The following is a 14,047-nucleotide window of genomic DNA, read 5'->3' as shown; positions in this document are numbered from 1 at the left end:
ACACATTTCCAACAAAATTTAGCTTTAACTAGATTATAACATATCCTTCAGTTAAAAAAAAATTATAACCTATCTTAGAACACCCAATGACTTAAAATGTACATTTCTAAAGTTTGAATACTGTAACAGGAGCGACAATCTCAATACATAATTAACATATAAAATAATGTTTAATACAAAAACATTGCGGAAATCTCAAAATACCAAACTGTTAAAAACTATAAATTATAAAAACTCAAATTGTTTAAAACAAAAGTAAAATATTACATATAAGAAATATTGTTTGCTCAAAAAGAAAAAAAATACAATATCATCAAGACATCAATAAAAATACAAAAAGCAGCTAAGTTCTCGATAAATGGTAATTACTGCGGCCTGAATCGGACCCGAGCTAAATCCTGCAAAATGCTGCCATCCATGATACGGATGACAGCCGATTGAATCGATTAGCGCTTAACGCCGAGCATAACTTCCTATCCAGCTCAAAATATGGAAATTATACGCTATATTAACAAAATAATAATTTAAGTACGAACATATAATTAATTGACACCACCGTATACTTTTACCATATTCTTTTTTTGTTCCATACTTTTAAGTCATTAGGATACCATTCTCAATCATGACAGAAGTACGTTACTGCCACTTATACAATTCGATAATCTTGACATTTAAGTAAGTTCATTTGGTTAATACTCATAACAATACTGTTTCGGTAATGAAACGAGGAAGTGCAAAAGACACTTAAATACCTGGAGATAGGTGTAATCGGGTACAACTCTCAATATGCTGAAAGTGTTTATGATCCTTCCGCTGATGAGACCTCAAATCCTGCAATACAACGTTAGCCTTGTCCGGGGGTGATTTCCCGGAAAACCCCTCCGACGCTCAAGTCAGATCGGGAGACAGAAAGTAATGAATATATGATAATGAATGAATACAAGATTAACGGATTGTAGGATGAGTTCAGATCAATTGAAGGAATATTTGGTACAGTATAGATTGTACGTAGGAGGGTGAATATTTATTGTGGTGTAACGATAGCAATATAAAAGCTTAGTTCGGTGCAAATGATGTACGCGACATGTATTTATAATGGTAGAATGGAGGTTAAATGGTGAATAAATGTGGGAATCATGGGGATGATGGGTGAGTGGTAGATTATGGTGAGTAATGGGTAGTTATTTTAAGAAGTTATTGAACCGAGTTGGGTGGTTAGGGTTTGACTAAATAAATTACGGGTTTATTTATTTGACCCCATAACATTAGCCCCACGCATGAAGAGTGATAGATGAGGGAATTTAATGTAGCGAGGGTATCAGTCTTTATGCGGAAAAAATCATACCTGTGATGCAGATCAAATAACTATTCGGAAGAAACCATGCAATAAGGTCTGAATAAGATAAACTTCGAATTCTTGCCTCGATGGGCCCATGATGGTGGAAGCCCCATGAATTATAAATGTTTGGCCTTTGGGCCACTTTTGATGATTCGACTTTTGAGCCTGATATGATGATTCGGCATTTGAGCCTGATATGATGATTCGACATTTGAGCTTGATATGACGATATGGCCTGGCAGTCAAACACCTGTGACTTAGATAAGGAATCATACTAGATGAATCCTTCGAAAGCATTGATGAATATTCGGATCAGACATAAGTCTGCACTTAAGGAATATTTGGATCGGACATAGGTCCGCATTGCCTAGCCGTCAATCACCCGGGACTTAGATAAGGAACCATACTAGGTGAATCCTTCGAAAAAATTGATGAATATTTTGATCGGGTGTCAATCGTCCGGGACTTAGATAACGAATCATACTATGTGAATCCTTCGAAAACATTGATGAATATACTGATCGGACATAGGTCCGCTTAATAAGTGATCGAGTTATCAAGCTAGGTGATACTCGCTATGAATATATTGACAAATAACGCCCAAAATCACTCGTTTTGGGGCTTAATAAGAGTTCGAGTTATCAAGCTAGGAGATACTCGCTAGAATATTTTGACGATCGGACGTAGGTCTGCATTGCCCAGCCGTCAATGACCCGGGACTTAGATAAGGAATCATACTAGGTGAATCCTTCGAAAACATTGATGAATATACTGATCGGACATAGGTCCGCTGAATAAGTGATCGAGTTATCAAGTTAGGTGATACTCGCTATGAATACATTGACAAATAACGCCCAAAATCACTCGTTTTGGGGCTTAAGAAGAGTCCGAGTTACCAAGCTAGGTGACACTCGCAATGATTTCACTTTCAAACTAGGTGAAAGTTTGATAATTAAGATAAATACTTTGAAAATATTGCCCAAAATCAATCATTTTGGGACTTCAATAATAATATGGCTTTCAAACTAGGTGAAAGCTTAGATGATTCCATAATATGACGAATAATGCCCACATGTTGGGACTTTAATAATAATATGACTTCAAACTAGTTGAAAGCTCAGATGATTCCATAATGTGACAAATAACGCCCACGTGTTGGAACTTCAATAATAATATGACTTTCAAACTAGGTGAAAACTCAGATGACTTTATACACTCATCATTGAAAACCACATATAAGTAAGACCCAATATATTAAGAATAATAATGGTGAAGTATTGAATTCCCATGCAGAAATAATATAATATTCTTCCAATGTGTCAATATCATACTTCATCACTTTTCATGTTGACCCATGAATATAACAAATATAAAACATCCGATATATGTTGATAAATAAAAGCAAGAGTAACTGTATGATCATCATCAGATTAATATAATATATTCTTCACTTGGCAATACTAATCAAAGATTTGCATCCTTTATGTAGCATTTCATTAGAAGGCGAGGATGATGATTTTTCTCCATGCATCGAGTCACCTCAGATTGAACCACTGTCGGATCATATTCGGATTCAGCCAATACATTGAATTGGGCAATATTTGGAGTAATTTTTTCAGATTGAAATCACGTAGCTGAAGCTAGTTCGAAAACGTTCTACGGGTCATCTAATCCTTTAGATAGTGCATCAAACCGAACTTCAACAATGAGACTGAATTTTTTGGTCAGTTGAAGTTGGTTTAGAAACGTTCTATGGATCTAATAACCCTTTAAAAGGTGCATCAAACCAAATTTGGGTCCAACTTTATGATAATACGTCATGACAATTACTCAACCGGGTCTTCGATGATTCGGATGTAGCATAACTCGGCTACTTTCAATATTTAGACAATTTTGCGAAATTATTGGAGGCCCTTGGGGGGGGGGGGGGTCCGAGTTTTTAATATTTCGGACAAATTGATGATACGACAAAAGACAAAACTTGTATAATAACCTTAGACAAGAGAATCCGGCTATTCGATGGTACAGAATGACTCATCGCATTCGAATCGCTTATGATATATAGCTTATTAATTAGATGGTGACGTAGCTGGAGTTGACAAAAAATGGTGAAATTAAAAAGCTGGATATAATATATCACATAATTAGACGGTCACACACGAGTGGGAACCTTCTTTTCCTCATAGCAAAATGATCTTCAAATCAAATCTTCATCATTAACAAATAATTTCCAAATCCCCAAAAATAATGGGTGCCGAGAAAAATTCAGGAAATATTCACATACGGCACAGTAAAGATAAGATGATGGTCCTTTAGACCGAAACCACTTAGTTTAAGCTAGTTTGGAAACGTTCTATGGGTCATCTAATCCTTTAGAATGTGCATCAAACCGAACTTCAACATTAGGACTGAAATTTTTAGTCGATTGAAGTTGGTTTGGAAACGTTCTACGAATCTAATAACCCTTTAGAAGGTGCATCAAACTGAACTCAACATTGAAACGGTATACATTGATGAATAAGAGCAATAAGATCCAACTTTATATCCTTGAATAATGACAAACACTTGAAATGATTTGGCCCAAATATTCTCGATCAAGTTTTTCTCCCAAAAGTGAAGAGTTAATAGTATCTAAAAGCAGAGAAAAAAAAATGTTTTCTTTTTTTGCTTGTTACATTCCTCATCATAAAATAAAAACCGTGCGGAAAAACGGTTATTAAAGCAGGACCGGACCGGGTTTCTGGAAGACCGGACCGGGTCCGTATGTTGAGAGTTTCCAGAAAGCAAAAATCGCAGGACCGGACCGGGTTTAGGCAAGACCGGACCGGGTCCGTAAGCTTAAAGGAAATCTGATGATTTGGTTTGTTGAGTGGTGATAGCTGAATGAATTTGGTGATATACAAAATATAATCATGATTGGAAAGTACATGTTAATGGGAATTAATTACTGATAGGAATTAATAATTGCATCCAATTCTCAGTATAAAAGAAGTTGGATTAAGCTTCTTCTCTATTGGATTGTTAACTCAATTGATTGAGTTGAATATGAATCCTGATCTTGCAATGAAAAATCTAATAACTTTCAGTCCTAATAATGTTATTATGAATATAAAGAATAATAGCTGAACTTTAATGAAATAATACCCCAAGACGGTTATTTCACTTCGTTAGCTTGTGATGCAAGAAGATTTCAAAGGACGATCCAAATATTAACTTGGACGTTTTTTTTTTATAAATCCAACCAGCAAAAGATATAGCAAATACTCCCAAACATTACTCCATTACAGTACCTGACTTATACCCACCGAAAAAAAAATGATGAGATAGTTACACGCCATAAAATTGGGTATCTGCGGAGTTGTTCGGAAAAGGCGGCAGTGAGGTTTCGTGCTAGCATGTCCAGATCACGGCGAGTCATGGCTTGATTGTTAGCGTGACCCGCTGAAGTGTCTGTATCTGTGCTATGCACGGTAGCGGTTTGTGTTGGATTTCTTTCGGAAGCCATGACTTTTCATTCAGTCCCCACAAACGGCGCCAAACTGCTTCGGTAATGAAACGAGGAAGTGCAAAAGACACTTAAATACCTGGAGATAGGTGTAATCGGGTACAACTCTCAATATGCTGAAAGTGTTTATGATCCTTCCGCTGATGAGACCTCAAATCCTGCAATACAACGTTAGCCTTGTCCGGGGGGTGATTTCCCGGAAAACCCCTCCGACGCTCAAGTCAGATCGGGAGACAGAAAGTAATGAATATATGATAATGAATGAATACAAGATTAACGGATTGTAGGATGAGTTCAGATCAATTGAAGGAATATTTGGTACAGTATAGATTGCACGTAGGAGGGTGAATATTTATTGTGGTGTAACGATAGCAATATAAAAGCTTAGTTCGGTGCAAATGATGTACGCGACATGTATTTATAATGGTAGAATGGAGGTTAAATGGTGAATAAATGTGGGAATCATGGGGATGATGGGTGAGTCGTAGATTATGGTGAGTAATGGGTAGTTATTTTAAGAAGTTATTGGACCGAGTTGGGTGGTTAGGGTTTGACTAAATAAATTACGGGTTTATTTATTTGACCCCATAACAAGTACCATGCATAATAGCATCACACTAACCAAGTTTATCACTGATCAACAAGCACATCAATATGACACCTGATATATGTAAGGGTCTGGTTAGTGAGGACCGTAGTCTTAAACTCTAACTGTGGTGGGTGTCGTCACCCCTCCAATACAATTTATACTCGAGCTCTACAGGATATGTAGCTAACCCCCTGTCTTACACCGCATTTTACGTGCTGGCCAACACGGACGCCGGGATTTTACATGCCGGTCCATAGTTCGACATTACCTTACTATCATGGTCATTCAATCAATATTCATTCACTCGAGTACATCACAATTTTATTACTACAACTTGACTTTGACTTTGACTTTGACTTTGACTTTGACTTTGATTTTGATCAACTTAGGCGATAACCTCCTTTAATAAAATTCTTAGTCATAACGTAAAATTAACCTTTATGTCTTTATACATTTATTATTAAATTTTTACACATTAAATTTTATTTATAACTTTATTTTAATAGTTCGCTAAATTCACTCTAATAACTTAATATTCTATTAATAGTCTTCAAATTAATATTTTACATAAGTAGCTACTAAAATCTATTTCTCTTTAAATAAGTTCCCAAAATCAACATTTTCAACTTTACAATAAATAAAACTTTATTCTCTTAAAAAAATCAAATATTCTAATTAAAATTCAAGTTAAAATGTATCCTTTGGCCAAGTTTCCAAAATTCAACAAGTTTACCAAAAATCAATATTTCAAGTTTAGAAAAAAAAAAAGTAAACTCATTAGGTTTGCAAAAAATCAACATTCTAGTTATAAAACAAATAAAACTTATAATTTTACAAAAATTAATATTTCTAGTTTTAAAACAAGTCAAACTTGTAATTTTCACAAAAGTCAATACTTCTAATTATAAAACAAGTAAAAGTTGTAATCCCACAAAATCAATATTTCACACATAGTTTGAGTGGCAAGTATACTAAAAATATTTTTACATCATTTTACATAAATTTTGGTCAAATAGTTAGCAAATAAAATATTTTGTACTAAATAGTGATTAAAAGTTACTTTTAATATGCAATCTCATATATTCAAGAAAAACACTTCAATATTTCATAACTTATAAAATTTCTCAAAAATATCTTTTTAAATTTTTATTTTATTATTATCACAAAAATAGTTGTAATAATTTAAAATGGTAAATCAAACTCTTTGTTTTTTTATAATAGTGGTCGAATGGCCTATGAGTGTTTTGGGCCCTTTTCACATAAAAAGAACGACTTAATTTAATATATCATACTAAAACCTAAATTTAAATAATTAACATAACTACTTAAAAAACATAAAAACTTTACGCGATAACTTAGAAATTTACTACTCCCTCCGTTCTTTTAAGATCTTCCACTTTGGGTTTTTCACACATATTAATGAAGATAAAATCTTTGGGTTGTAGTGAATATTATTTTAATTAAATAGTAGTGTGGAGTAATGATTGTATTGGAAGTATGAGAGAGAAAATAATTATAAATAAAACTAATTTAAAAAAAATTTTGATTTTATTAATGAGGAGAGAGAACCTTACATTTTGGAGGGAAATTAACAAACTTTTCAAATTAGGAAAGTTTGGAGTTCCAACCAGCAGCAAAAATGAGGAAAATTCATCCTTCCATACAAAAAAAAAAAACAAAACAGCCTTGTATTGGGCAATCTATGTTTACATGGATTAACATCAATTTTTCCTCTAATCTAAAAAAAATGACTTTACATATTCCTAATCACACTATATTAACAGTCCACAAAATAGTAAACCAAAATCAGCAACAAAGCCATTATTAACAGTCCACAAATTCTTCAAATATCTTCCAAAACAATAGCCAAACAGTTTGTGAAAAAGATCATCGCATCATTAGCCTTCAATGGCTTCAGGAAGTGAAGATGAGCAACAGGGGGCTTGGTACTTTGGATCGAATTCATACGTTCCAGATTTCATTTCTGAATCAGAAGAAGAGCCACAGAATATGGAAGAAATAGAACCACAACAATAAGATCAGCCTAAGCCAAGACTCACCAATGAGTTAAGGCAACTTATTTTCCAAGAGATGTTGTCACTAAAAGTTAATGACTCACTTCCTCATGGTACATTCAAACGCATAGCTCAAAAATACGGCTACACACATAGAACCATCAGAGATTTATGGAAACGAGCAATACAAACCAAGGAAGCAAACAAACCATACATTGTGGAATCCAAGTACAAAAATTGTGGAAGAAAAAGAGTGGTCGTACCACCAAACATATTTGAGTCTAGACCCATTGGTGAACGCACTTGCATTAGAGATGTTGCAACATGTATAGATTTGGAACCGTCAACGGTGTGGAGGTTGATAAAAAGAGGCGAGATAAAGGCTCATTCAAATCCACTAAACCCGGCTTTAACCGATGCCAACAAAATAAGGAGGGTGGAGTGGATTTTGAGCCTTATCCAAGAAGACACCATTCAAAGACACATGATTTACAAAGTAATGTACGATTATATTCACATTGACGAGAAGTGATTTTATTTAACCAAGAAAATGCAAAGGGTTTATTTAGCACACAAAGAAAAGGTCCCATTTAGGGCAGCGAAGTCATCAAAGTTCATACCTAAGGCCATGTTCTTAGGGGTCGTTGTTATGCCTAAATAGAATCGTTTTGGCCAATGTACGTTTGATGGGAAATTTGTAATTTTCCCTTTTATCAATAGGGTGGCAGCACAAAGAGAATCAAAGAATCGACCAAGCGGGTCAATAGAAATTAAACCAACCGAATCAGTTAATCAAGAAGTTTATAGGAGTATTGTAATGCCCCAGATTTAGCTTGAAAAAGGATTGATAGACTACTCATATCAACAAGGTGCATCTTCTTTTCTAGGGAGCCCATTTGCTAAGAACTCCATAGTTAAGCGTGCTTGGTGGAGAGCAATCTTAGGATGGGTGACCTCCTGGGAAGTTTTCCCGGGCGCGCATGAGTGAGGCCAAAGTGCACTGGAAAGACTTGTGTTGGTTTGTGGGGCTAGTCTACAGTCTTCATGAGTAGTCACCGGTGGTCCGTTGGGCCTGGGTGTTACAAGTATGCTTATACAACAATTGATTCCGGCTATACTAAGAAAATGGCCAAGTGAAGGACCTTCCATTATTTTTATTCAATAAGATAATGCAAGGGTTCATATCACAAACGATGATCCAATATGGGAACAACACAATAGGCAAGGGGGTTTAACTTTCATTCTTACTCAACAACCTCCAAATAGTCCGGATTGTAATATTTTAGACTTGGGTTCCTTTAGGAGCATACAATCACTTATGCATAAAAAGATGCCCAAAAACATGACAGAATTAATCACAACGGTTGAGGATGCATTCGGAGAGTTACATCCGAAGACCTTAACTAATGTGTGGATCTCATTACAACACCATTTAAATGAGATTAAAAAGGTTAAGGGGTGTAATGACTACATACAACTACACTTTGGAAAGAAGGTTCAAGAAGACAATGGCAGTTTAAGGATTCAAGTGAGGATCCCAACACAATTGGTTAGAGAAGCTGTAGCTTTTCTTAACCCAAACAGGGATCAGCAACAAACACAAGCATTAACAGAAAATGAGGATGCTGCACAAACAACAGAGATCATTCAAGAAGCTTATGATCAGGCAATTGCAGAAACTCAAGCATGACAAACATCAAAGCCCCTCAGTTTATTTTGTTCAAATCATCATTAAAATTGTGACTTTTAAAACTTAGGAGCAACAATTTGTCAATCACAACCCACATTAATGATTAGTGTGTATGTTTTTGATTAGTCACTTCATTATTTTACATAATTTCAGAAAAAAAGCCCCCTGATTCTTCATAGAGGTTATGAAACCTCTCAGATTATAATTGTTCATCAACAAATGAAGTAACTGAACATGCTAAAAAATCAAGTGATGGGTTTTGGTTTACCAAATGCTACTCAACCAAGTAATTAAAGTAAATTTTTCAGAATTTAGAGGTTCAACAAATTGACATTACAGGGGCTTGTACACATAAAACCGGCAGCAAACATCAACCCATAAATCAGATCAAAAAAAAATTACCCATATACAACAAACAACAACATAATACCAACAGTAAGAACAAAAAAAAACCCCAGAATATAAACCTAAACATAAATCAGAAGAACATCAACAAAAGAACACAATATCAACAAAATTTCATCAAACATAAATTAAAGATCATCATAAGCCAGAAGGAAACAACAACACATAAAACCAGCTCCAATATGTCAAATTTAAGTACAAAAAAAAACAAACGAAAAATCAGAACAACCTTACAATCATCGGACACATTTTTTAGGGTTCAATTTGTCCCTAGAAGCAATAACATCTTCAGGAGTGTCAAGGACAACCAAATTGATTTGATCTTCTTTCACATTAGTTGGAGTTAATGGATTTAATTCAGATGGGGAGTCACACATCCATTCAAAAATTATTGGTGTTGCTTCCTTTTCAACAGAAGGAAAAGTTGATAGAGATTCATGAGACAAAGATGTGGCATCATCTTCAAAAGACTTGTGATATGCCTCAAGCTCTTTTTTTGACCACTTCAAAATTTCATTTGAGTAAGAATGGGAACGACCATGGAGGGAACAAGAACACAACTCACCATAATCGCATAGACCATCATAAAGATATGAAGGAGTTGTAGAGTCACTCTTAGATTCGTTGTTTTCCATTGCAAAGACTTAAAGGTTCATGAAGAAGGTAATGGCGGATTCCTAAACAGGGGGTATGCAATTTCGTAACTTTGCCAAAACAAACAAAACTAACCTCAAAATGATGAGAATAAACCAATCTATACATTAATGCAGTTAAAATGCACTAAAAATGAAGAACAAACAGGGAGAAAAGGGCAATTGAAGCCATGAAAATGGTTTTGAAGAGAAGAGAGAAAGTACCATTCAAAAGGAGGAGGAAGAGTAGGAATTACTTGAGGTAATAATGAAAACCCCAACGCCCAAGACAATCAAAGAATCTGGAAGATTAATCCGGGTACAAAAAAAGAAAAAGGGGGTTTTAAGGGGTAAAAGTGGGATAAAAACTTTCTAAAAATAGAAAGTATTCTAAAGTGGAAGAACTTATGAAACTACCCGTTATAGTAAGGTGGAAGAACTTAAAAGAATGGAGGGAGTATAATTTTAAGGATAAACTTAAATCTCAAAATAAAGTATAATAACAATATTCTTAATACAACCATACTTAATAAAAAAAAATACGTTCATAAAATAACTTACTACCTTATAAACTAGTTTGAAGGCTAACATAAACATATTAATAAAAATTCTAACATAAATTTTTTTTTTAAATATAATAACATTTTTAATGTAACACATAACTCATAAACATACTAGCATTAGTTTATAACATAAATCATACTTAATATCACTAAAATATAATTTTGCACCCAACTTCCTAAACTTGTTTAAAAATTATTAAATTAACATACTAAAAATACTTTTAGTATACACATACTTAATATAATCTTGATCATAATTTCATTAAACTAACTTCCTACTAAAACACATCAACGTATTTCATATTTCGCATATTATAAAGCAAATATAATGTAAAATTCCACAAAAAGAGTAGGGTAAGAAGTTATACGGTCATACTAACACCAAGGATTAATACTAAGTACTAATTAGGAAAATAATAAGAAATAAGGCGCTCCAAGATAGATAATAATGATCCAAAGTTAATTAATGCAAACTCCCAATATAATGATGATCTTCTTAGCTCCTAAAATCATTAAATACAAACTCCAAAAATAATGATACATTAAGTACCCAAAGTAATAATCCAATAATGCTCTATAATGATGATGATTTAAGCTAAAAAAGAATATTTTAAGCTCTATCTTCTTGAATTTTTTCAACTAATAATAAAGATATTAAGGTAGTAAGATTTTAATGAAGTAAAAATATAAGAAAGAATGTTAGAAAGATTTGATGATGGTAGTGTAAGTGATCTCATGGCTAAGGGGGTATTTATAATGGGTTTGGGCAACTTTGTAGTTTATTAGATTTTATAAAAAAGAGTATTAAGAGTATAGAAGAAGGGTAACTTGTGTAAGTGATTTAGAATGTGTAAGTGATTGCGTAAGAATTGGAGTGTGTAAGTAATTGTGTAAGAGTTGAAGTGTGTAAGTGAATGTGTAAGAGTTTGGAGTGTAGAAGAAGGTTAGCTTGTGTAAGAAAATGGTGATAACTTGTGTAAGTGATGAACATCATGAATTACTATAGAAAGGATTTTGGTTCATCAAAGTTTTAATCTAGTATGTACAAGTGAATATACTTTAAAATAATGGGTAAATTTGATCATGAAAATATGTAGTTTACTTAGAAAATTTTACTTAAACTATACTTAAAATACGACTCATTTTTATATATAAAATAATTAAATCAAAGTTATAATGTTAAAATAATAAGTAGTAATGTTAGTTTAAGGAAGAAAGTTAAAACGTAACATTTTACAAAACCGTGAATATAAGAATAAAATTTTACTTTTCGTACTATAAAATAATAAAATAATATTTTAGTGCTTATAAAAAGATTTTAAACAAAATAATATTTTAAGTTTAATTTTTGAAAGAAATTACAAAAATCGGAAAAGGTTTAGGAATTAAGGATGATTTGAAATAGATAACCAAAGAATTAGAGATTCGAATTGAAAAATTAAAATAATTAATCAGAAGATTAAGATTCAAATTTTTAACTCTGTTACAAATACAATGAACTCATATAAATAGAATTACAAGAGCAAAGAGAACACACCTCAGAAATCAACTAGTAGGAATATATTTGTTGGTAATATTTCAATTATCAAAGAGAATTATATTGGTGTTTCAATTTTGTAAGCAACAAGTTTCTTATCCCTAATAGAATGGAAGTTTCTGTGTAGGAAAAGGATAAATTCATAGGAAGTACAGATCAACTGTAAATAGAATAGTACATCCAATTGCACATGCGTGCGTCGGTGCGTGGGGGAGTTGAAGGACATGCTAAGCTAGTAAGTAGAAGTACAAGTTAAATAAGCCCGTGTTCTAGCATTGCTGTAGTCTGTAGACTATACACCGTTTAGCGTGTGTTGTTTATTAGACGTCTATTTAGTAAATGACCGTTGGTTTAATTAACTTTAACCAAGTTGAAGTATTGAGTGATTATAGGATTGTTTAAACTAGTTATTTACGTCGCTTGTTCTAAAAGTGTTTCATAAAAATTAAGTGTTGTGGTTGTTTATTATAGAAAATGAGAGTAAAAAGTAAAAACACAATATAAAAAGCTAATCGTATGTAGTAGCTTTTTGATTTGGCTTAAAAACCATATTTTTTAGAGGGCCTAAAAGTCATTAATAGCGGACCAATGACCATCGCTAACTACAACCAGGAGCTCTAGCCAACAACCAATTTGCTAAATAGATAATGACTTAGGTTAGTGGTTGAAAGCATTCTCTATCACCCTGATATTGAGAGTTCGATTCTCATCATCTAAAAAAAATTAATTAGCTAACCTATCCTAGAATATATATATATATATATATATATATATATATATATATATATATATATATATATATATATATATATATATATATATATATATATATTATCACCCCTTTTACGGGCAACCTTTATCCAAAAAATTTTGCATTTTCCCTCTCTTTCGAAACTGACGGGAAGACCAAACTTGTTGCGTGTGAAGAGTAGCTAACATTGAATGGAACTAAAGAGCTAACAACACTCCTATTCATTCAACATTACAATGCTACCATAAAATATCTATTAAGTCAATTATCTCAACATACTTAATTAACATGTCGTCATCATCATCCTACTCAATATATCCCGCTAATAGAATACTTAATTAACATGTGATACTCTCAAATGTCTGCGAGACTACATTCTATCTTGATCATATGTTGAGTTTCTTATATACAATTATACTCCTACTGTAGAAACCAAACAACATCAGTCAATTAAGTGCGAAGCTACTATACTTGCAGATTTACTTTGCCAACTTTTGCTGTATTGTGATAATTCTAATCCTTTTGTCAACAGAATAAGACAACACAACTCTTTCTTGCCAGTTGCCACCACCTTTCCTTCAATGTTTTAGTATTTACTAATTTACTAATTAGTAGCTCAAAGATTTTAGGGTGTGCGGTCAACGATTGATAGCTGGTAGGTTCATAGGAAAATTGATTTAACTAGCTGATTTTATAAATTAATTTGACCAACTGATTTTGTTAGCTGGTTAGTTAATAAGAAATTTGTAATCAATCATTGTGTGTAAATCATCACAAAAAGACAAAAATAATAATAGTAAAATAAACAAAACAAAAAAAAGTAAATTAAAATCACAAAACTCTCACCTATCAAATTTTACCATATAAGGGTGATTTGTTAATTTTACAAATCACTGTTATTTACTAAGGTCTCCTCGTTATTCAAAATATGGTAAAATTTAGTTGATAGCTAATAATGATTAGTATAAAAAAATTATAAGAACATGATAAATTGATGATTAAATTTATATTTTGTTTGTTT

Source organism: Amaranthus tricolor, chromosome 12, assembly GCF_026212465.1.
Source record: "Amaranthus tricolor cultivar Red isolate AtriRed21 chromosome 12, ASM2621246v1, whole genome shotgun sequence".
NCBI classification, from domain to species: domain Eukaryota; kingdom Viridiplantae; phylum Streptophyta; class Magnoliopsida; order Caryophyllales; family Amaranthaceae; genus Amaranthus; species Amaranthus tricolor.
The sequence above is the reverse complement of the archived record's forward strand: the minus strand, read 5'-3'. Positions refer to the sequence as shown.